Source organism: Ixodes scapularis, unplaced genomic scaffold (assembly GCF_016920785.2).
Source record: "Ixodes scapularis isolate PalLabHiFi unplaced genomic scaffold, ASM1692078v2 PGA_scaffold11__112_contigs__length_91849675, whole genome shotgun sequence".
NCBI lineage: Eukaryota > Metazoa > Arthropoda > Arachnida > Ixodida > Ixodidae > Ixodes > Ixodes scapularis.
In genome coordinates this window covers 62,073,932-62,096,834 of record NW_024609837.1, presented here as the reverse complement: position 1 = coordinate 62,096,834, position 22,903 = coordinate 62,073,932, and the positions used below count along the sequence as shown (strand labels likewise).

At 44.5% G+C, this 22,903-nt stretch overlaps 1 pseudogene; it reads right to left on the bottom strand.

The window, feature by feature from the left end:
• Positions 1–1,654: 1,654 nt before the first annotated feature.
• LOC121835082 lies at positions 1,655–21,762 on the bottom strand (annotated as a pseudogene).
• Positions 21,763–22,903: the final 1,141 nt, after the last annotated feature.

The window sequence follows — 22,903 nt, the reverse complement described above, 5'->3', positions numbered from 1 at the left end:
CGATGCGAAGCATCACCGATTCAAGCGGCGTCGGTTCCGATCGTTCAACGCTCCTGCTCACCTGTTCGCATTCGTTATCCACTTTCAAGTCCCTGGTAATCCTCACCGCGTCTGTGCACGCACTTGGAGCTGTACACTGCACGGAACACCCGTTCAACTTGCTATGGGACGGATCAGGTGTTCTACGGGGACGAGAGAAAGACCGAGAGCCGAACCCAAGCCTCCGTAGGCTGCTCCGTCAGCTATATACTGCTGTATTTTTTGTAACCGATTAGGCTGGTGACCACTGTCATATTTTGCATAAATACAAAAAGACTGTGCAAGATTTACCCGTATATAATATTTTCCCCTACCGCCCTTAGGAAAGCGCTCTTATCTCTAATGTAATCCACTGCAATAGTGAACTGCAGCTTATAAATAAATTTGAATAGTCGCTACACGTCACGTTTTCGTCGGTTTCGTTTTCTCGTTAGCCTACACTTCAAGTATACAGAAGCCTGTTTAATGAGTTGAATTAATTATCGAAACTAATCTCTGCAATTCAAACTTTCTGAACATGCTGACGCATTTTCTTTTCTCTTTTTACATATCCGGATGAGTTCAGCGGTGGTTGAGTACACGCAAAGTAACGTTGAGTACACTGAGCCCGCGGAGGTGATTCTGGTAATTCTGGCGAAGCGCGTCCACCGGTCCCCTCGAAGCGTTGTTTGTTTTCTTCTTTTCACTACAATTGTTTCTGCTCAAGCGCGTGTCTTTCAAATGTATGTTCTATGCGCGAGCGCTCGCGCCAAGAGAACAGTGCAGACTTGCGCTTTCGGGCCCGTGCCTTCACCTACGTATGCTAAATCATTCCAATGTTTACAAAATCACAGCCTAGCGTGTGATCTTCACAGCCCAGCACGTGCGTGTTCGTCGCTTCGGAAAGCGAGCAATGCACGCGCCATACGCACGAACACTGAAAATGGCACCGGCCACACGCTCTTTTTTGGAAAGGTCGATATAAGCATCAAAGAACGCCGAGATCGTAGTTCTCTGCGCCGCATCTGGTGACGTCTGCAGCAGTACTTTTTCTAAAGCAAAAATCTAAAACAAATAGCACTTGTATGTTTGCCAACGCCTTATTTTGGAAATACACTTGAAATCTTTTATATAGATAAAAGGAGCGCGCGCCGGAAGGACTGAAATCCTAGTCCTTTTGGGATGACACACACATCCATTTGGGATGACCGACACTTGCCCTAGCGGCCCTGCCATTGTTTGAGGCATTTTTTAAACGCCATTTCGGAAATGGACTTCAGCTGGGCCGTCATATTCCGCATTCTATCTTCTTGTGACCCACATAGGGTCCCTTTCAGCGGCATTTTTATCTTGGGGAAGTGCCAGAAATCACAAGGAGCGACGTCGGGAAAGTAGAGAGCCTGATGCGTGCTGTGTCTGGCCCTAGAAACTCAATCAGATGCAAAGAACGAGCTGGTGCAGTCATGGTGCCACTGTCGTGTTCCAGCTACCCACAGAGCCGGTGTCGCGTGCTGCACGGCATTGTGAAGAGTACTAGCAGAAGATACATTCACGTAGAACTCTTTGGTAATGTTTTAACCTTGTAGTGCATACTCGGGATGCATTACCCCAGGAGAATCAAAGAAAATGGTCAACATCACTTTGATGTTGCTATGCACCTGTCATGCTTGTTTTCACACCGGGATGTTGAATGTCTCCATTGTGATGACTACATCTTGGTTTACAGATCGTACGCGTTAACTCATGACTCATCACCAGTGATGACGGAGTTCAGGAAGCTGGGGTCACCATTTATGGAGTCCAACATGTCTTGCGAGACCTCCAGACAGTGTTTCTTTTGCTCCATAGTGAGCAACGTCGGCACGAATTTCACAGACACTCTACGTAGACCCAAATCCTCCTTCGAAATTGAATGCACTGAACTGGAACATACTCTCACCTCAGCTGTAGGTTTTTTAACGGTGCTGCGACAGTCCTGCACAAAAAGAGTCCGCACTTAGTTAATCACCTTGTTATTTCGGCTAGTTGAAGGCCTTGCGGAACGTGCGTCGCTTTCCACAGACGTGCGGCCATCTTTGATCCGGTAGTACCACTTGTTAATTTGTGCACTGTCCATGGCATTGTCCCCGAAAGCCTGCTGAATCTTTGTAATTGTTTCCACCTGAGTGTCACCAAGTTTGAACAAAATTTGAAGCAATAGATATATTCAAGCCGTAGCACTACCTTAGGAAAAGAAAGAAAAAAACGACGAAGACTGGTTGCAATTACTCACTCGGAAGCTGACCGCCAGCGACTCAGTTTCTGCGGGCCTGATAAAATTCAGTCATCTGCATTAATGTTCCCTTCACCTCCACACCAGAGGATGCTGTCCGCACTTCATTTGTTTCCGCGGGACAAATTTAGGTTGGATACCTTCACATACTGCAAAATGCGGCACGCCAAACCTGAGGGGGCACAGGCACGTAGCCAGGGGGTGCTTAGGCTCGGAGGGTGGGCGGAACGTGCTACCACAGGTTATGCCCTCTTCTTGTCAAAGTGCCTGTCAGTCAAGCGAATGGCTTTCAGAATTATTTATGCTTCAAAACAGAGTTCGGAGCTCTCTTCGGCGCTTCCACGAGTTGTTCTTGATCTTCTCTCGTTAAAAGGACCATTCTGTGGTCTGGGGTGTTGCCTGTAAAGTCAAAAGATCCAGACACTGAAGCCATACAGGGTATGTGCTTGCCTCTTTAAAGGGATACTGAACTGAATTTTGAATTTCGCAAAATAAGGCTCTAGAAGCGTTGAACAGGACTCTACGAACTCCAAAACATTACTTGTACATCGATATCTCAAAAGGAATGGCCGCTTTTTTGGAAAAGAAGGGCGTGACCAAGCGAGGCCTCTGACATCACCGTCCTCCGGGAGAATTTGAGAATGAGGGGGAGCGGCCTCGCTTCGGTTCACCAGCTCGACACGGGACGTAGTGAGGAAGAGAGGGAATGGGGAATCAAATCGTGACGTGCCTTGTTTTGTCGGCCTCGTCAACCGGGTTCGGTCGGGCACTTCTTTTCTAAAAATATGGCGATCCGTTAGAGATATCGCTGTATGAGTGATGTTTTGGGGTTTTGCATCGTCCCGCCTATCTGTCCAGCTTTGTTTTGAGAGTTCGAAAATTCGGTTCAGTATCTCTTTAAAGATTTGTCGAAAGACATCACGTTTTACCCAGAGGCTCCACACCAGACGTGTCACTCTCAGAGGTGTCATCTATATCCAGCCCGATGATGATGGGCTGGATGTGAGCACTAGTGGCATTGCCTTGTTGGAACGCTTCTTCCACCCCAACAATGTGCTTCCAAGCATTGCACAAGCTTTCAGTCGTGACCAACCCAGCTTCATTGATGAGCTACTAAAATATGGCACATCTCGAGAACTCCCGAGTGACTGTGGATGTGCCTTCCTGTCAAAGTCGCGTCTGAAATTCTGCAAGCCTGCCTCCCCCCCCCCCAATCCGCCTTTACCTACCGTTTGAACAGAATCTTATCTGATATGTTCTCAGTGTATGCCATTGAAGCCCTGAACCCACAATATGACAGACGTCGCACACAAAAAGATGCCATTCATGTGCTCCATCTCAAACCTTAACATAGAGCCATTGACCTCGTAGCTCCACGACGAGACGTGCTTCCTTGAAGGGGTGTAATCCCAAGCAGCACGTTGTGAATGGGCCATCGCTGGCAAGTGTACTATGGCCAACCAGATTTTCGATGGCCCAAGCTTGGCCAAAGTGCTCGGCAATAGAAGTGTTTTCGTCCTTGTCTGGTGACTTGCCATTCACTTTATGCCAGTCGCTGGCCATTCACTTTAGGCCAGTGACTGGCCATTCACTTTAGGCCAGTGAATGGACATTCACCTTTGTCCAGTGGCTGGCCATTCACTTTAGGCCAGAGACTGGCCATTCACCTTCGGCCAGTGACTGGCCATTCACATTTGGCCAGTGACTAGCTATTCACTTTAGGCCAGTGGCTTGCCATTCACCTTTGGCAGTCTATTTCTGCCAGCCACAGGCCATTCACGTTTGGCCAGCCACTGGCCATGGACTTCCGGCCAGTCACTGGCCGAAAGTGGCTGTAGTTATACACTTAATACATAATTTATCACAGACTGCCTCAGTATTCCTCAGAAGACTGTCAAGAGTCTCGGGAGGTCATGTTTTATAACTCAACCCCAGAAACTCTTACATAGTAATGACACGCGAAGCTGCTGCAAGGCTGATTAATATTTATTGGACTTTTTGAGTACTAAGTCTAACGACGCCGGTTGCGACCACCATTCCAGTCATCGTAGGTTCAGGGATGGCATGTTGTCCCACCATTAAGATCCCCCGGTAGTGCAGCAGTAAAAGAGAAATAAAAAGAAGTAACTTTAGGCGAAGGGACAGTGCAACAATAGAGAGTTTTAGTAGATCGTTCCGATACCTCCGATAGCCCCGATAACGATACCATGCATGCGCAAGGGAGGCGGTGGCGGAGTATCGGGTATCGTTATCGGAGTCATGGGAGCGATCTACTAAAACTCTCTACTGTTCAATTACAATATTTTTCACTTTACACAAGCTTACTGGCACTAATGGGAAAGAGAAGCCTTGAGTACACAGTAAAGGTTTTTACACACTTAAGGGTGTAAATCAGTTTGTCCCTGGGCTAACACCCTTATGGCGTTCAGGCAAGCACCCCTCACAAAGGGTGCTTGCTAACACCCTTGGTGAAGGGTGCTTTTCATGAAATGGGCACCTACTGGGGTGGCCCAGTGGATGCTGGGCCACCCCAGCCAATCTGGCGCCGGGAGAGTATCATGCGATGTTTTGGTTATGTGGAGTTCAAGGTCACATGACGCTCTCTCGACGCTGGATTGGCTGGTAGCGTCCGCCGCGCTCGGACGAAGGATGAAATGAAGTATAGACCCCAGTGAACATTTCATTGGAATGTGTCCAATACACATATCAGAACTTGTAAATTGTACGAAAATCATATATGGTATTGCATATTCTTATATTATTATTATGTGATTTACAGCTTATCATTTTTACTGAACACATTTACACTTTTTTCACTTAGAGGGATTGCCACATCACCATATACCAGGCACGAGATAAAGAAACAATGAGTCACACTAAACACAACTCACTTCATAAAGAAGTAATACAAAAGAGCTCCTTGCAAGCCACATCATAACCCCGTGGGCACTTGGGAAGTGTTATGGCACCCCCCCCCCCCTTTCTCGAACTCTAAGTGAGCAAGCAGTGGCCCCAAGCATCGCACTGCACGGCTGAACCATTGTGAACATCATGGTCTGCCACAAACGAAGCATGTAAAGCTTTCCTGTTTGGAGATCAAGTGACATGTTTTGTTTGTCTCAGAGGATCGCAGGCAACACGCTTCGCTTATCACTTGTCTCCTACGCGCATCTGTTTACTAATTGGAAGCAGGGTAGAGGGGGGTGGTTTAGCCCTTGACTGAACCACAGCAGTATTTCATTAGGTGAAGTTCATTATGACATCAATTTAGAATGTGTTAAATTGAACATTTATTGAACCTTGAGAAATGGAAAATACAATGTATGCCATTCCATGAAATAAAGAATGCTATGTGCAAACATGTAATGAAAAATATTGCAGAATGAACTTGCACTCTACGGCAAAAAAGCAAACGTTTCAGTAGAAGACGCTATCCTCTTGCTCACGTACAAAGAAAATTATAAAAGTTCTGGAAGACGACTATGGATAAGGAACTCGTACAGCTATTCCGAACGAAATTTGAATATTTCAATTTTTGTTTCCGTACCCCTTTAAACAACACAACTGTGATGATGAATTAATGAATGATGATGATGAAATAATTTTGACTAAAGAGAGTGACCACAAGTGTATACTGAAAGATTAACTAACAATGATGAAACTTAGAAATCTATTAGTGCCTTCCCTGTGTTTTGCCATCGAGTGTAAGAAGTTTCTTGGCCTATATTTTTGTTAGAAACAGGTGTGATGCGTCCGTCTGTTTTTTTTTTAATCTTGATGTTGTGCATATTTTTTATTTCCTAGGTTGAAAGCTCAAGGCATTGCCTGTTGTTTGTTCAATCACATTTACCCAAATGTTAGTAGGTTGCTTTTTTACGTTTACTGTTCTTGGGTATGTCAGGGGTTGTGAACAGTAAAACGCTGTAAGGCCCAGGAAGGAATTCCCTTTGTAAAGTGGTGGCAAGCAGAAGAGAAATTGTAAAGACTGACTTCATGTCTTCCCCTACGTTTTCTTTTTTGGTTCGCCTATTCATTTTTTGCTCATTAATACTCAGCTGTGTTTGATACTTCTCTGCGTTTGTGTCATCCTTCAGAGATTCCGTCTTTAACAAATGATGTGTTTAGCCTGTTTAGGTAGCTTCCACCCTCGTTTTTGTTTATTAATAAATGACTGTAGGATTCAACTGCAAGCACGGTGTTAATGCATACTAATAAATAGCAGCATACTTTTATTGACTAGTGCTGATGATTGGTCTAGTTAGTAGCCAATTATTGAAAAGAAATCATGAATATGGGAACGGAGGATATGAACACAACACAGCGCTGTGTTGATCTCCTCCTTCTTGTCCGTGCCATTCACATTCCATGTTTTTAATAACACATTTATTAATAATTTTCTGCTTGGTATCATTTGTATAGGGGTTCAGTGGAACGACCCACCTCCTATTGCATTCACTTTAGGGCAGCTCCCCCTTCCTCATGGTGCCCTCGTTCAGGAAGTGGAAGGCGGGTGTCACTCTCACTCTTGTGGTTCAGTTCCCCAGCTTCCCATAGGTTTCAAGCTGCTAGCCAAACTGAGTCAGGCCTTTCAGCCCTGCAGGAAATGTCAATTCCACTCTTTTAGACGTAGACACCCACATTTTTCATGTACGTGAAAGAAGCTCTAACAGAGAGGAAACAAAATGATTGGCCTTTTTTTAATGCATCCTTTTCTTTTGCTGAGAACATACATAAATGTTACACGCTATTGTACATACAGTGGTGCGGCTTAATTTAGGAAGAACACTTTTTTTCAAATAACTTTTATATAAAGAAAAGCTCAATATAATGGGTCGGGCATAAATGGTTGCTATGAACTGCCCTATACATTTACACATTACCTGATATCATCAAAAGAGTAGAGTAGCGTAGGGCTGCACTGCACCAATTACGACTTTGTAACCAATTAATATTTGGCATTTATTTGTTTATTACTATTGGCTATTATTCTTTAACAGAAAGAATAACCGGGCGAGTTGGTACGGTGGTAGTCTTTGAACTCCATCAAATATTCAGGTTTGACATTAGCTATTTTTTTCCGCATTTTTTCATGTTTTTGCTTTTTCTAGCTGCTCTGATTTTTGTAAGGGCTTTCGCTACTACCAAAAAACGTGACATCTAAACTCCTTTTATTTTTTGCATCACACAATCGTAAACGTAAAAAGTGTGCCGGTTCGGTAAACGCGAAGAGACCTAATTTCCGAGGGTAAAAGCTCTAAAAACAACGGACAAGTAAAAGAAACAAACAACGCAGGGCGTTGTTAGTTCGTTGTTTTCAGCGCTTTTACCCTCGGAAATATGACGAAGAGACCGCGCGTCTTACGGCACAGGCATTAGCTTATGCAAAAAATCATGCTGCATGCTCGCTCTTGTAACGTTTTTTTCGCTCCCGCTTTATGAAACAAATCGGTGGCGAGCGGCTGTTAGGACAAGACGTCTGAACTAGCATGACCTGAGATTAACACTTTGGGACGGCGACTGAATGCTTGAACTGCCGGCAGACGGCACTTGAACGCTCCGCACAAGCGTCGTCGGACGACCGCCGCACGACGGCGCCCAGAACATGCCCACGGTTCCGCCGCACGGGAATCTTTCTCACACTGCGGAGCGAGCCACAGGTTTTGAAGAAGATACGCCCTTTTCAAATAACGAAATAACACAGGGCAGAAACATAGTTAGAATCAAGCATAGCTTAGCAAGCACACGGTACACGACAAAGTTTGAAACAGCAGCCCACTTCGCAGAAACAAAAGAAAGTTGCTTACCGGCGTTTGCACGAGTCGTGCATGGGCGGTTCTGAACTTACGGGCGTTGGCAAGACGCAGCGTCTCCCAGCTCTCAGTAAGGAAGATATCTAAAATATCCACTAAAACGGCTAAAACGTAAAAAAAGGAGATTTCCGAAACCTCTGGAACTTCAACGACCATTCAACCGAGCCCAACGTTTTAGTAACGTTGACCGAGCCCAACGGAAGCTGATTGCAATAGCGATTGCCTTGCGCAGTCTTCAAGAGTCTCTTTTCCTTTTTATTTATTGTAATTTTTTTTAGAACTATACTAAGCAAAATAAATTATATTAGTAACAATAAGAATTTCACTAAAATAATAATCTAAAACATTAGAAAGAGTGAATAAATCTAGGGTTTTATTTAAACTTTAGGTTGTTTCTTTTTTGAGTAAACCGAAACCGAAACTAACTTAAGCAACGTTTCCTTCGTCGTAATTGTTTGCGTGTGTGTGCGTGCATGCGCGTGCGTGTTCGTGCGCGCGCGTGTGGATGCGTCCGCGTGCATGCGTGTGTGCGTCTCTGGTTGTGCGTGCGTGTGCGTCTGCGCGCGGGCGTGGGTTTGCGCGTGTGCATGCGTGTGTACGTGCGTGCGCGCGTGTATGAGTGCGACTGCGAGCGCGCAAGCGTCTGTTTGTGCGTTCTATTGCACTGCGCCCGCAAGAAGAACAATTGGATGTCCCTGGACACTGTTAAAACACTAACTTATTGATGATTATTAATATTATTATTATTATTATTCTTGTTGTTGTTTTTGTTGTTGTTGTTATTGAAATATAGCCCTGAGTCTTTAGACACAGGGCCCTAAACTTTTCTATAGCTGGCTGTAGCTGTATCTATAAATTTCTAAGGCAGACCATGCAAAGCTACAGGGGGTGATAGCCTGCCATTGAATTCTCCATAGACGACCATAGGCCATTTTTGTATGGGATGTCTCGGACTGTTTTATTATGGGATTTGCCTCTTTATGTGTGTGAGTTTTTGTGCATGTCACCATATCCTCAAATGAATATTTTACTCAGGTTTACATGGTCATGTGACAGGTTCTGGCAGTATGTCATTAATATTTGTCAAACATTTTCACTATATTTTGATTTCATGTTGCCAGATATAAACTCGAGACTAAGTGATTTTTTTTACTGTACACTTCCATCAATAAATATTTGTAAAAATTGCTAGATAGAGCATTTCACCCTACTTTCCAATTTCTGAGCATGGAGTGATTTGTAAAAAAATGAAATATGAACTCATATATAAAATTTTGTTTGCAAAGATAAAAATTGTAAGCAAAAGAGGCACTTTATCATCAACTATTTGCATGAATTACAACTGACATTATAAAAAACTAGGCTGCTAACAACTGTTGCTTTTCAAGCAGAAATCTTACCTGCACATTATGAACAGAGCCATATATAAGCATTCCAAAACCATTTCATATTATTTATTTAGCATCCTCTTCTACACCCTTCTCACATTCTTCACTAAATGTAGGGTGTAACACGAAACAGCACCCTTTTCGTTAAAATTATGAGGTTGTATTCCTAGCTTTTATGGTGTTAAAAGGGTGTAGCCTATGGTGTAAGTTGCTACAACACCCCTTTTACACCCTTAAAGGATGTAAAAACTTTTACTGTGCAGTACGGCTGAGCATCACTGGCGTCAATCACCACGATAGCGTCAATAGCGTCACGGCGTTGCCCACCACCCGCCAACAACCACGTTGTTAACAACAAAACCAGCGTCCTGCACATCTAGGTCGAGATGTTCATTTTCTTTTTCTTTTACGTATGGTTCGATTTTGAACGTTTCCGTTGCGGTTTTAACCGAAGCTGTTAGCTTTCGTTGGCTCAGGAAATCATTATCCTAGCACCTATATAAAACATTACTGAGACTAGCTTAAGTTTAATCAATATATGAGACACGTCTTGTTTAGGCTCTTCCAAAACACAAAGCCTGAAATATCCAATCTTATCCGATTCAAGCACAAGCTGATCGGGAAGTGTGGCTAGCGTGGCGGTTTACTAAGCTGAGTGCATTGATACACCTATAGGTTTTTAAGGTAGAGAAGGGGGCTTATGGTCGGTGTACAAGTATACACTGGCTGGGTAACGGAGGGCGCGTCTTCCAGGAAAGGGGAGCATGTGCGCCCGATGCACCTGACTACAACTTTTTTTTCTTCGAGTGCAATTGGGAAGTAAATATGTGGAGCACTAACCAAAAAATCGCCGATGTGGTATTCGCGCTAAGAGTGCCGCGCAGCGACAGAGCGGTATTGTTAGCGCGAAGATGACGTGGGCGCTGTTTTCGTATTTTATTTTCATACAACAACGACGGGCACAATATTTTTCCGCTTCTGGTAATGTTCCAAATGAACATATCACACGACAGTGCTAGTTAAGACAATAGCTTTTCAAGTCTAACGAAAAAGAAACGGAATAAAACGGTGATCGTTTGCTTGCGCTAACAGTGTTCGCTTGATGTACGCACTAATATCCTGCCAACCACTCGCTCATGATGCTTTTCTCGCTGCCCGTCGTTATGCCAAAGTTTCGTCAACGCGATGAAAGTTTAGATTATGGGTGTCCCTGTGGCGAAACTTAAAATCAGCACTTTTGGCCGAACACCTGCTGGCCGTGTTTATGTCCCCGGCGGCCAAGTTGAAAATCAGCACTTCTGGCCGAACACTTGCCGGCCATGTTTATGTCCACGGCGGCCAAGCTGAAAATCAGCACTTCTGGCCAAACACTCGCCGGCCGTGTTTATGTTTCCGGCGGCCAAGCTGAAAATCAGCACTGGTGGCCAAACACTCGCAGGCCATGTTTATGTTTCCGGTGGCCAAGCTGAAAATGAGCACTGCTGGCCAAACACTTGCCGGCTGTGTTTGTGTCTCCGGCGGCCAAACTGAAAATCAGCACTTCTGGCCAAACACTTGCCGGCCGTGTTTATGTCCCCGGCGGCCGCGCTGAAAATCAGCACTGCTGGCCAAACACTTGCCGGCCGTGTTTATGTCTCCGGCGGCCAAGCTGAAAATCAGCACTTCTGGCCAGGCGCTTGCCGGCAGTGTTTATGGCTCCGGCGAACAAGCTAAAAACAACTAGTTTGTGGCCGGACTCTTGCCGGCCTTGATTATGTCTCCGGTGGCCAAGCACTTAAAGTGGCCAAGCTGTCCAGACACTGGCCAACCGTCGGCCGATCGAAATTCACTTTCTGGTGCTGCTAGGGATATTACAAGATGAAGATACTGCTTAGGAGAAGACGAGGTAGAGGACAACAAACTCGCGCAGCAGAAGTCCAGCCTGCTGCAACAATCATTCCTAAACAAACCACCTTTTCATTAAAACAATATTAATAGTGGAACAGCACCTGGGTCCCGGTGACAAGATGGCATTTCCGGGCTTTCAGTTATGCTGTACATAAGGAGAACAACCTTTTTTTATTGTGACCCATACCTCTCAGTGTGACATAAGTGAGAACATGAAGCATGCTTCTTAATCAATGCTTGTGGAAATGTATGAGCAAACTTTCTAAATTTCTAAAAAACATAGAAGATGATGCCTGTTCCAATAAAAACCACCACTGCTTTTAATGTGTTTATTTTCAAAATATACAGTACAAATTTAAATTGGAAGGCTTTCGTTTAAAAACAAATGGCATCAAGTGATGTAATTTAGGTTTAAAACGATGTTCAACTGAAAAGTCTTTATAAGGCACTGCACACATGGTACACTATGAACAGCCTTTACTATAAATTAACGAAAGCAGGTCTTGAATCACAAGCAGCTTCAGACTTGCAATGCAACTGTGTCCATTTTTGTGTGCGAAACCCTGATGGCATGCTCAAGAAGGGTGAGTGTATTTTTGATTTCAGCAGAGTATTCGATGCTAAAAGCCCAGAACAGGCACATCAACAACGACACTGCTTGTGTAAGGCTTGCAGCATCAATGGTCAAACCTTCAACTGTGACCGCATACACTGAAGATGTGAGCACGTCCGCACCAGTGTACAGAATACTTGGGTTCATGTACTGGGCGCCCGGCTCTTGAGACAAGGACAAAGGCCATTTCGATAAAAATACCAGCATGCAAATCGCTGCACAATTAAAAACTTTCCCCGAGTCATTTTCTTATTAAAAGTAAAACTTGTACTTCTTTCAATTTGGTAATGCTGTTGGGCTAACGTGCTTTTAAAGTTTATCCAGACATTTGGGGAAAATATGCAAATCAAAACTTGCTGTTTTGGCAAGACAAATGACATTAAAACAATTCCTCAGAATGTCTTTACACACAACCTGGTAATTGTTCAGTTTGTTATGTCGTCACATATTTTTCGCAAGAGTAGAGTTTTGGAAACAGTCCCGCACTGCAGTTTATTTTGAAGTAAATGATTAAGCACAAAAGGTTGTATGTATTCATATAAACTTGCTGGATTGATCCTCAACTTTCGAAAGGAAAAAAAAAAATATTTGCAATGTCTACCGTAGTCTCAAGCAAGCGCCCACTCAAAATTCGAGGATAATCACGAAAAATTGGGGGATGGGGGCTTCTGAGGTCCTCAATATGCAAAGGACTTGCCTTTGCATATTTTTGAAATGTTACAAAATATCGAGACACTTATTGTGGAATGGGTGGATGCTCGCATTTCGCAGTAAATAAAACCCTGTTCGTTATTAATATTAACTACCATAATTATACAACTGATCTACCCAGTTCACTCAAGCATATCACTTGTTTTAGGTTGGAAGCTTTTTCTGAGGGTACCTATAAATGCAAAAAAGTACTATTTCTTCAATTGTTGTAGTGTTTTACACAGACATGTACAAATTACTCAAAAAAGGTAGTTAAGTTAAGTTACTGAGTATCGACGCCAAAAGTAATTGGAGTAGAGTAGAAATTACGCATTAGCAATAGTAATTGAGTAAACTACTAACTACTCTAAAAAGTAGCGAGTTACTTTCAAGTTACTTTCGAAGTTACTTTTTTATATTTTTGTGGTAGCAAAATGAACAGCAGTTTTGATGAATGAAAACCCCTGCGAGCCTAAAATAAATGCAGTCTATTTATAGCTTGCGTTTTCGCCAAAATAGTTTATTCGCCCGCAGAAGCAATTGACTTTCAAAGTTCTTGATAGGGGAGTTTTCCCCTTTTCCTTTTAAAGACGTCCCCAGCCAAGCTAAATAGACGTTCCACCGTTGCACTGAATGGAACGGCAGCGTTGAATTTGAGAAAAAGGCTCTGCAGGGTCGAGTAAGCGAGTGTCGGCATCTTAGGTGTCCATGCCGAAAGATGTGAGGTTTGCCTCGGGTAGAGGGTCTTTTATAACAAACTTTCCTCCTTTTTTCTTCGTCAAGTTGAGATTGTTATGACTGGCCCCTCTTTATTCCGACGTCGTTTTGAGAGTACGCTGAGCGAGTGCACCAGACCGTCAAGGGTTCAAGTCTCGCGCCACGACGATGAGATCATCCGGACGACTGCGCGTCCCGTTGTAGTGCTAGTGCTACACTACTGAAAAAAGAAATGTTTTGGTCTAACAGAAGATGAACCAAAGTATACTTCGCCGCTGACACCGGGTCCAACAAAAGGATCTCCCAAAGGTAACTCGCAATCCTCGCCGGCGACTACAATATTCTGACGCGCCTGACACGCCTGACAAGTAAACCGTTTTTAACAAAGAGGAGGTCTCCCTGACGTGGATGGTCGGAAGGACACGAAGGATTACGTGAACAAGCATCGTCGCTCGTATACAGTTGCAGCCATGAACGGATTATCCGTGCCAGGGTTTGTGCGCGGGGGAGTCCGGCTTTGCAAAGGCGTATGCGCTGACGAGAAGGCGACCATGGGAACAGGCGCCCAGCTGCGAGGTCATTCCAGTGGCTCCTCCCGTGGAACCTACCGCTTGAGTCAGAACTCTCTAAACACAGACAACAACTCTCGGAGTGTCCTCGTCTTTCACGGTTGCAGCTGGAAACGCGGCGCCTGCGTGCATTACCGGATTAGGTCAATACCCGACCAAGGCTTGTTAAGCATCTCTTCCTGCGTTCGTGCGTGCCGGTGTTATGTATTGGCTGCTCGTCGCCACCTTGACCCAAGGACGCCTTCCCAAACAAGGGGGCCCCATGTTAGGGAATGCCTCTTCATCTGCCGGCGTCTTATTCATTTCTGCGCTCACACTTTCGTGGTGGGCAAAATTAGCACTATATAATTTCGAAAGTAGTTAGTAATTTGAGTAGAAGCTACCTGAAAAAAGTAGTTAAATTAAACTACTAATTACCCAAATCAAATTGTAATTGAAAGTTACCAAGTTACTCAAAAAAGTAGTTAAACTACAGTAGTTTGAGTAGAGTAGTTGAACTACGTCCAAGTCTGGTTTTACATCACAACGCTCGGGAGGAGCTCTGCATTTGTTTTTCATCCCATCCTCACCAAACATCAGGGTTTACAATGTTAGAGATTAGCTTTTGTTGGCATGCGAAAGTAGGATTTCTTCTCCCCAAAATAAATATGCGCCTGGTACGACATAATGGACCTTTTCCGAGAAGCATTCTGCGCACGTGCGAGCGCCCGATGCCAAGCAGCAAAAGACAGCACGAAAAATTGAGAAAATTCAGAAGGAGGCTGTGGATCAGCGAGTAGAACATGTAATTGCAGCATATTTATAATTGTGTTACACAGAAAAAGAAAGTGGACAGAAAGATAAACGCAACACTTGAGTGGACGCCACGGATGCCCTCTAAAGTTGCGTTGGGCATGCGCCGCAGCTCAGAGAGCAAAGAAACTGGTAGCGTGGCTCCCATTATAGATTGGTAGCGCAGGTACTTCACTTCCGTGATTTTTAGTTCGTGCAGCCACCGCCTGGTCCCGTCGGTATGTGGAAAAGGTCTATCGCTGCAAGCACAACAGCACCCCTGTTATGCACCTTATTCTCATATAAGCTGACGACAAATTTTGCATTCATTATCACTTTTCACCACAGTAATTGTTCTGATTACAGCTTTCCAGTTCTGTAAGAAAAAGAGAAAATACTGGCGCATCACTCATTCACAAAATGTCATGCTCTGTACATTATATACCTGTGAACCCTTTTGTTACTATTTGAAATTAATAAACAAGTTTTATCACTTTCCACTTTCCCAGTCATTTGATGTTAATATCCAAATGGGCTTTTCTCTCTAATAATAAATATCTATTTTAATTGAAATAGGCATGCCGAGCAATTCATACTAGACTCTTCACGAGGTTGTTGCTCCTTTCCTTCAGCAGGCATGGCAGCAAGATCAGGGCACCGTTGGCAAGGAGAGCTGGAGAAAAAAAAAAGAAAAATAACATCTTGGAAAATAATGTTTTGCAATCAAATGTTGCCATGGTTATACAATCACAATATACTATCTAGAACCTTTACCAGGTGTTCACTACATTACTTCGTTTTAGCTTTGGCATGTCAACCTATAGTATGTATTCACGCGAGTCTTGGAAGCAGTGTATTTCGGGAACAGTGCCGCCTTTGTGTCCGCGAGAGCAGACAACCACACCGCCACACCCGCACTGCCCGGCGATTTCTCTGCCGACACCATGCACAAACGACGGACGCTTTACGCAGTTGTGTTGTTAAAGTGCAGTGGACAGTTGCGGCAACATTATGATGTTGTCTTCGGAAAGTAGTTTTCCACCGTTGGACCCTTATGGCAGACAGCCAACAAGAACATGTACGCTACGAGAAGATGGAAATCTGCAGCGTGGATCCCATCGGTCTGTCGCCGAATGGCCTCATCCAAGACAACAGGTGGCAGACGCGGGTGGAAATGACTGACATCCAGGACTACAGTGCAACCCACTTCTAACGATAATGAAAAACTGATCATTTCCAGTCTAGTCGTATCATAAGCGGGTAGCACTGTACTTGATGTTAACAACAAGTTTTGTTATGTGCAAGGAAGTCTTAAATGCCGGTAACTACAGGCTAATGGGTTCAGGCACTGTCGATGAAAGCAGTAATTGCGGAAGGTGCGATCGTCGTCTCGCAGGTAAGGTAGACCTACGAATATTTACTTTTACAAGTTTAATCATTCTTTGATCTGGCGAAGTAGACTGAACTCGCGGCACTTGTTTTCAAGTACGTCTGTGGCACTTCTTGTTTTTGGCAGACATTATTTCTTTTGACATGTCGACATCTAAAGAGGGCTAGGCCTATCGTGCTGGTCAAGTTCAGCCGCTATAAAGGACTCCCAAGAGAAGACCCAAACGTAAGCTTCCTACCGGAGGAGGCGGAAAATCGGCCTTGAAAGAAATTATACCATTCTTGAGCATGTTTTCGTCTTTTGAGTCGCAGCAACCTCAAAGCTTTCGGGCGCTGTTGCTTGCCAGTGACAAGCAACAGCCTGTACTCCAACCTCGTGTTGCTCGCATGGCGCCAACGATTCACAGTATCACTTTACAGCGTGCTGTACAGTTCTTAAGGAGAATGATTAGCCTTCTAAAAGTGGATCAAGCAAAGGTGCAGACGTGCTCCAGAATTACACGAATATCTTAAGTCTACCTCACCTGTGAGACGACAATCGCTCTCTCTGCAGTCGCTGCTTTCATCAACGGCTCCTGGACCCTTTAAAATACCCGGTTGAGCGTGACAAAATTTGTCTTCAGGAGGTAATCCGAGATGTCAGTAATTTCCCCCAGCGGCCATAGCTAAGCTCTTGGACGTGCGGCTGTGGAGCGAACGGATCCACGCCGCAGATTTCCACCTTCTCCTCATAGCCTGTGCATTCTTTTCCACTGTCCACCATGGGGGCCCAGCAATGGAGAAACCCGTGCCGTGGACAGCATCGTAACATTGCCTAGACTATACACTCCGTGCGACGCGACTGGCGCGCCGCCGCGCGGCCGGTACCGAAAGTAGGCAGTGAGAACCCCAGAGAAAACGAAACCGAAACCACGCCGCGTACGTTGGTACGCATTGAAGTCGGAGTGGTGCGGTTGCGCTGGGTTCACAGCATGAAGTGCTGCCTCTGCTGCGTCATTAAATGCTTTAATAGTTATGCGTCGTATCTCGTGGGGAGAAAGTTTCACAGTTTTTCACCTCGCCGATGTTTTCTGGGACAGCGACAACGATGGAGCCGTGCCGTACGACGCGAGAAATTTGGTCTCCCGATCATGTCTGCCACTCTGTCGGCACGGCTGACATATTGTACACTGCGGCTTTCCGCTCTGCGTTTGTTTTCGTACCAGTAACGCCTACACGTGTCAGCGCCGATGGGACGAACTGAAATGCCATCCCACACTCGCGGGTATGCAGTGCCAATTTCGTTGGAGGAATGCCCTCCAAATAAGTTTCGTCCCCATCGTACGTGTTGATGACATTTCCGGACAAGTATGGCACGCAATCTGTACTTCATGAAGAAAGATTCGAACGCTAAAAAAAGTGACAAATATAAATCTAAAGAAAACAACAATGAAATTCGGAATCACTGGAGAATCAACGTTTGAGTATAGAAGTTTATGTGTTGTGCTTTCTTTCTTGATCAGCCTCCTTTTGAATGTGGAAACGCTGACAGGCCCGAGTTCTGTAGACAACAATTTTTTTTTTCCCGGCTTTAGAGCCACCTATCGCAAAGTGGTTCAAACTGAAAGTACCGTCCACTGGTCCCTTCCTACCTGTAAAGTGCGCACCTCCCACGATGAGTGGTGTTATCTGACAGCCTTTGACGGTCAAAGCCAGTTCCCACTTAGTTACCCCGCCCAAACTAAATGTCCACCTGGTTTCGCTATGCCAACTCTTTTTGTTATAATAACTGTTGTGCCAAGTGACGGTCATGTCAAAGTACCTGTGCGCCGAAAATCAGCACCTCGCACAACAGGTTATTACACAACACCTGACCGCAAAAGCCCTTGGCGGCCAAACCGTGTGTTGGCCAACAACTATGTTTTCTGGGCTTTGGAACAACCTTTCGTAAAGTTGTTTCAATTGGAAGTACAGTCCACTAGTCCCTTCCTACCTCTAAAGTCTCCACCTCCACCAACCAGTGGTATTCTCTTGACAGCCTTTTCATGGTCAAAACCGGTTCCCATTGAGCTACGCCGCCCGAATCAAATGTTCACCTGATTTCCTTATGTCACCTTTTTTTCTTTTTTTTTGTATAATAAGTGCTCTGTCATGTCACTGTCAAGTCCAAGCACCTGTGTGCCCAAATCTGCACTTTGCACAGCTCGCTATAACACAACATTTTGGGTCCAATATTGGATATCCCGTACAGCTTTATTTCTTTTTTCGTTAGAAACATAGCTTTCACACCTGCTGTCTTAAATAAACTTGGCACTCTTCGTGCACAAACTTAGTGAACATCTCACTCGCCTCCAAATATCATCGTTCCAGCAGTCCTAGGTTTACAGCGACGAGCGAAATAAATTTCCCACTCAGAGCAATTATGGTGGCGGCCGTCTTGTTTTTCGGAAAATTGCTCCAACTCCTTTTTCGGCCGCAACTAGAGAAATTACCCCTAATAACGACTCAAACTCAATATATAAGAAGTGGAGAACAGCTAAATGCCCTTCTGCCCCAGCACTCATGCAACGTCACCCTCAACTTATGGGCTGAAAAAGCAAAAGTTTCGTACGCACGCGCTTCCGCCGCCACAGCTTGGCATGCGAAAAGGCGCCGCCGGCTGCTGATGCGCCTCACAGTCGAACGCCAGCTCCTCCGCTAGCGGCGCTGCGCGCGTTTTTCAAAGCACCCCCTATAGTTCCCGCACGGAGTGTATACACTGCACCGCACCACCGCAACTGCATAGAGCATCCGTCGTTGTCACTTGTGCGTGGTGTTGCATGCAAGAATCACTGGGCAGGGGGGCTGTACAAGCACAGTTGTCTGGTGTCGCGGACACAAAGATGGCACTGTTTCCAGAATGCATAGGTCCCAAGCTGCGCTTAAATACACCCCATTGCTGAAAAAAGTTATGCTCGAGCCATAGGCTATAATTAGGGCTCCGTGTTTTCGAAGTTTATTTTTCGTCAAATTCGGAGGGTGTTTTTCGGAGTTTATTTTTTGCCGAAGATTCGGAGTTTATCGGAGTTTATATTTGGTTGATTCCCAATTCTCCGAAATTCGGAGTTTAATTTCGCAGTGTTTCCTATTCAACATAAACATGTAAATAATAACCGGATGTAAACGTATGCCAGATAAACAATAAAACGCGCTTGTACCGATTAAAATTGCTTCAGATGAATTTGACGTTCGTGCCATTGCCATTGGCAATATTAATTTGTCCCACTACAAAAGTGTTGCTTCGATAAACGTCGATACCTTAAAAATCAATAAACTCTCGGGGGCAGTCACTACGAAGCTCGTGGTCATCCCATCTTATTCCATCAATCTAGCCCGCGGCCGCGCGAGGTGGAGTGGTTAAGGAGGTAATAGAAAGTTTCAACTGTCCTTTTCTCTATTTAATAGAATCTCTATGGTGCATAGCTTTCACTGTTAGAAAAGCATACCTTCTGCTTTCTCTAAGTCACAAATCGCTTGGCTCAAAATGGAAACCAAAAGATTGGGTTTTGTCGTGACCCGAATGTACGATGACCTGCTGCCCTGAATTAACCTCGACGAAAGAAGCGGCAAGACCCCTTTTGACAACGGTCTGAGATTTGAAAGATAATTATGGTGCCAGTTTCTCAGGACCATTAACTCAGTGCTGATCAAATTGTAAAAAAAAAAAAAAATATATATATATGTCTTTCACTTCTTTTTTTTTACATTTTTTTTTTGCGGGGGGGGGGGGGGGGGGGTGGGGGGGGGGGAGGTGGCATGGGCACATAAACATTTGGAGTTTATCAGATAAATCCGAATTGACCAAAATTTTACCCCGGTGGGTGTTTTTCAGAGGTTTTCGGATTAATCCGAAAACACGGAGCCCTAGCTATAATTTAAGCAGCATCACAACAGCTGGTTCTGTTGGCACACATAGGCAAATAAGGAAGGGTAGAAAATATTTCTGCCTGTAAACAAAATTAATGCAGAGGTATAGCACTTTTTCTTCAGCTACTTACTTTTACACTCTTCCGGGCAGTTCTCGGCGGCTTCTAATATTTGTTTTTTCTTTTGTTTTGATGATGACTTCATACGGAAAAGCTCATAGAGGGCCTCTCAAGGAAGGCTGTGAGACCCTCCTGGGCATCTCTCCCTGTCTGGCCTCGGAACTCCTGCTGAATCTGTAATAATAAACTTTTCTCAACTTATTTAAAATATGTCAAAATCATAACAAACACATTCATAAAGATTTTTGTCCAATAACATAGCATGACAATTAAGGCTATTCATGCTTTTTTGCTCTCGGAGATACAAGATGCGTTACCTAAATGATATATTTTAGTACTATTATTTCAACCATCTAGCTTTGACTTCTTGCAATGTTTGGAGTTCTGCATAATAGTTTCCTCAGCTGCACATTAAGATTAATCATATTTCTCTGTTTGAGGCCGAAACTTACATTACTGCCGAGTTACTGGCATATGTAGACAAGTTGTGACTAAACTAGTTTTTTATAAGACGTGAAACAAAATGATTAGGAATTGATGTTTCCCACTGAAATATTTTTGGATCATTCTACCTAAATGTATAAATAGCGTAAGAATTCTAAAAACAATCTGAACCGTATATTACTGTGAAGGTAATCATGTTCACAGCCTCCATAATCAACCAGCCATTGAGCTGTACAGCAAGGGCATTGTGATAACTTGTCATGGTTCAAGAAAATGTTACAGCTAGTGGCAGCTAACACATCAGGTTGTGAAGTGAAGACCTCAACAGACGTGGAACATGACTGCTACTATACTCCGTTTCATAGTTAAGCTAAAATGCTGCCATGGCTAGTTGTGCAAGCACATGGCTTTGTCTAGTACCTCATTCGCATGCGACCACATGCAAATGAGACGCTAGACAAAGTCAAGCTCTCGTGCTACTAGCCTTGGCAACATTGTAGCTTAAGTATGAAATGGAGTGTAGTTGGCCATATAGACAAAATTCATTACAACGGACTAACATGACCTAGCGCAAAACATCCCCCCTTGTATCCAAACTATGCTGTATCCAAAACGGGGAGGAGCAGAAATGGATAATTTCTTACAGCGCAACTTCATGAAGCTTTATCTGCAAATCTTTCAGAAAGAACAGTGTGATGAGAGGCTGCTGGGATTGTCTAACTGAACATGCAGTAACTTTTCACTGGATCTCAACTATATGCAGGAGTGTACATTTTACTTGGTTTAGCTGTGTAAACGATCCATCTTCGTACTCACTGATTATGTTTCTATCTTTGTATCCGGCCAGGATTTAAGGCAACTACTTTGTCTGCTACTCGGAGACGACGCCTTCGTTAACGATAACAGCTCTTCCGTAGATTTGCATAAAGATAACATTGTGTCGGATTTCAAACAGACAAAGTCAGCCCTCCCTGAAATTGACTAGGCCAAGGCCAAAAATCACAGCAAGCTCTTCAGCGCGCTTTCTCAGGAGCAATTCATTTACAGGAATGCTCAGCGCGAATGCGCCTCACAGTCACAACAAAGGGACCATCGCAACACACGCCCAGGTAGCTAGCCTCCCAGAGTCGCAAGTGTTTTCCGCAGATGTCACCCGAGAGATCCTTCTGTTCGATTCCCTTGTTCTTCATAATTGTACTGATTGTTTGCTTGTACAGGGCCTTTGCAACATCGAAATGTTTTTACCAAGATCTGCAGTGTTGGTGATTCTCACATTATTGCCAAGAAATTGATTTTATTATTTATGCGGACCTATCAATGCCAGCCTCGTCGAACATGAATGGTGCGCAGACACACAAACATAACAAAGGGCAAATTGAGAGTTCACTGATTTGGCTAAAGTCCTACCAAAGATGCACTACATGGTGCACTATGGAAGACTGACTGCGGCCCTTGGACCACTGCGCCAGTACTGGTGCCTTCGTTTCGAGGCGAAGCACCAGTACTTTAAGTCCATGGCTTCAAAAGTAAAACATTTCATCAACATTTGCAAAACCCTTGCGACTCGGCACCAACTCCTGCAGAGCTACGAAATGAACTCTCTCAAGTTCCCTCTATGCCCGAGAATGCTGTGTGCCCGAGCTGTTGACAAAGCTAGCTTGCCAGCTGCTGCCCAAAGCTTGGAGTGCAAAGCGGATCTCTTGGAAGCAAAAAGCGTGTTTCTAGACGCCGGAGGCTACAGGGTAGAAGACATTCTGGTGGTAGGTACCGGAGAAGTCCCCCAGTTTGCACAGGTACGGAACATTTATGTCTGAAAGAATGATGCTTTCCTACTGCTTGAGAGACTTGCTACAAACTGTTTTCACCAACACATCTGTGCCTATGAGGTGACCAAAACAGGGGTGCTTCAACTCTCGAAATGTGGTCCTGAACTGGAGGCCTCACATCAGCACTTGGACCTGTACAATGGTGGAAACGTGTGTCTTCGTTATGAGGTATTATTTTAAACAGCCAGTGCCCATTCAGAGCCTGTAAATATGCTTATTGTATTAGTGTTACATGGCAAAGTAAATGATTCATTTCGAGGTATGCTGTCCACATTTGAAATGAGACGAGCACTGCAGTATAAACAATTGCGCTAACCTGCGGTGGGAAAGTCCCTTTGCCTACAGTGCCTGTACAATCTGCTGATCAAGTGGGTTAATAGTTTTGTAATTACTAGCCGCACACTGTCGCCGCGAAGCGGCGTGAACGCAGGCGGGGGGCTGGCTTAAGACGCTCCCCAGTGACACACGGGCCGTCCGAAAAGGGCGACCCAAATGGCGTGAGCAT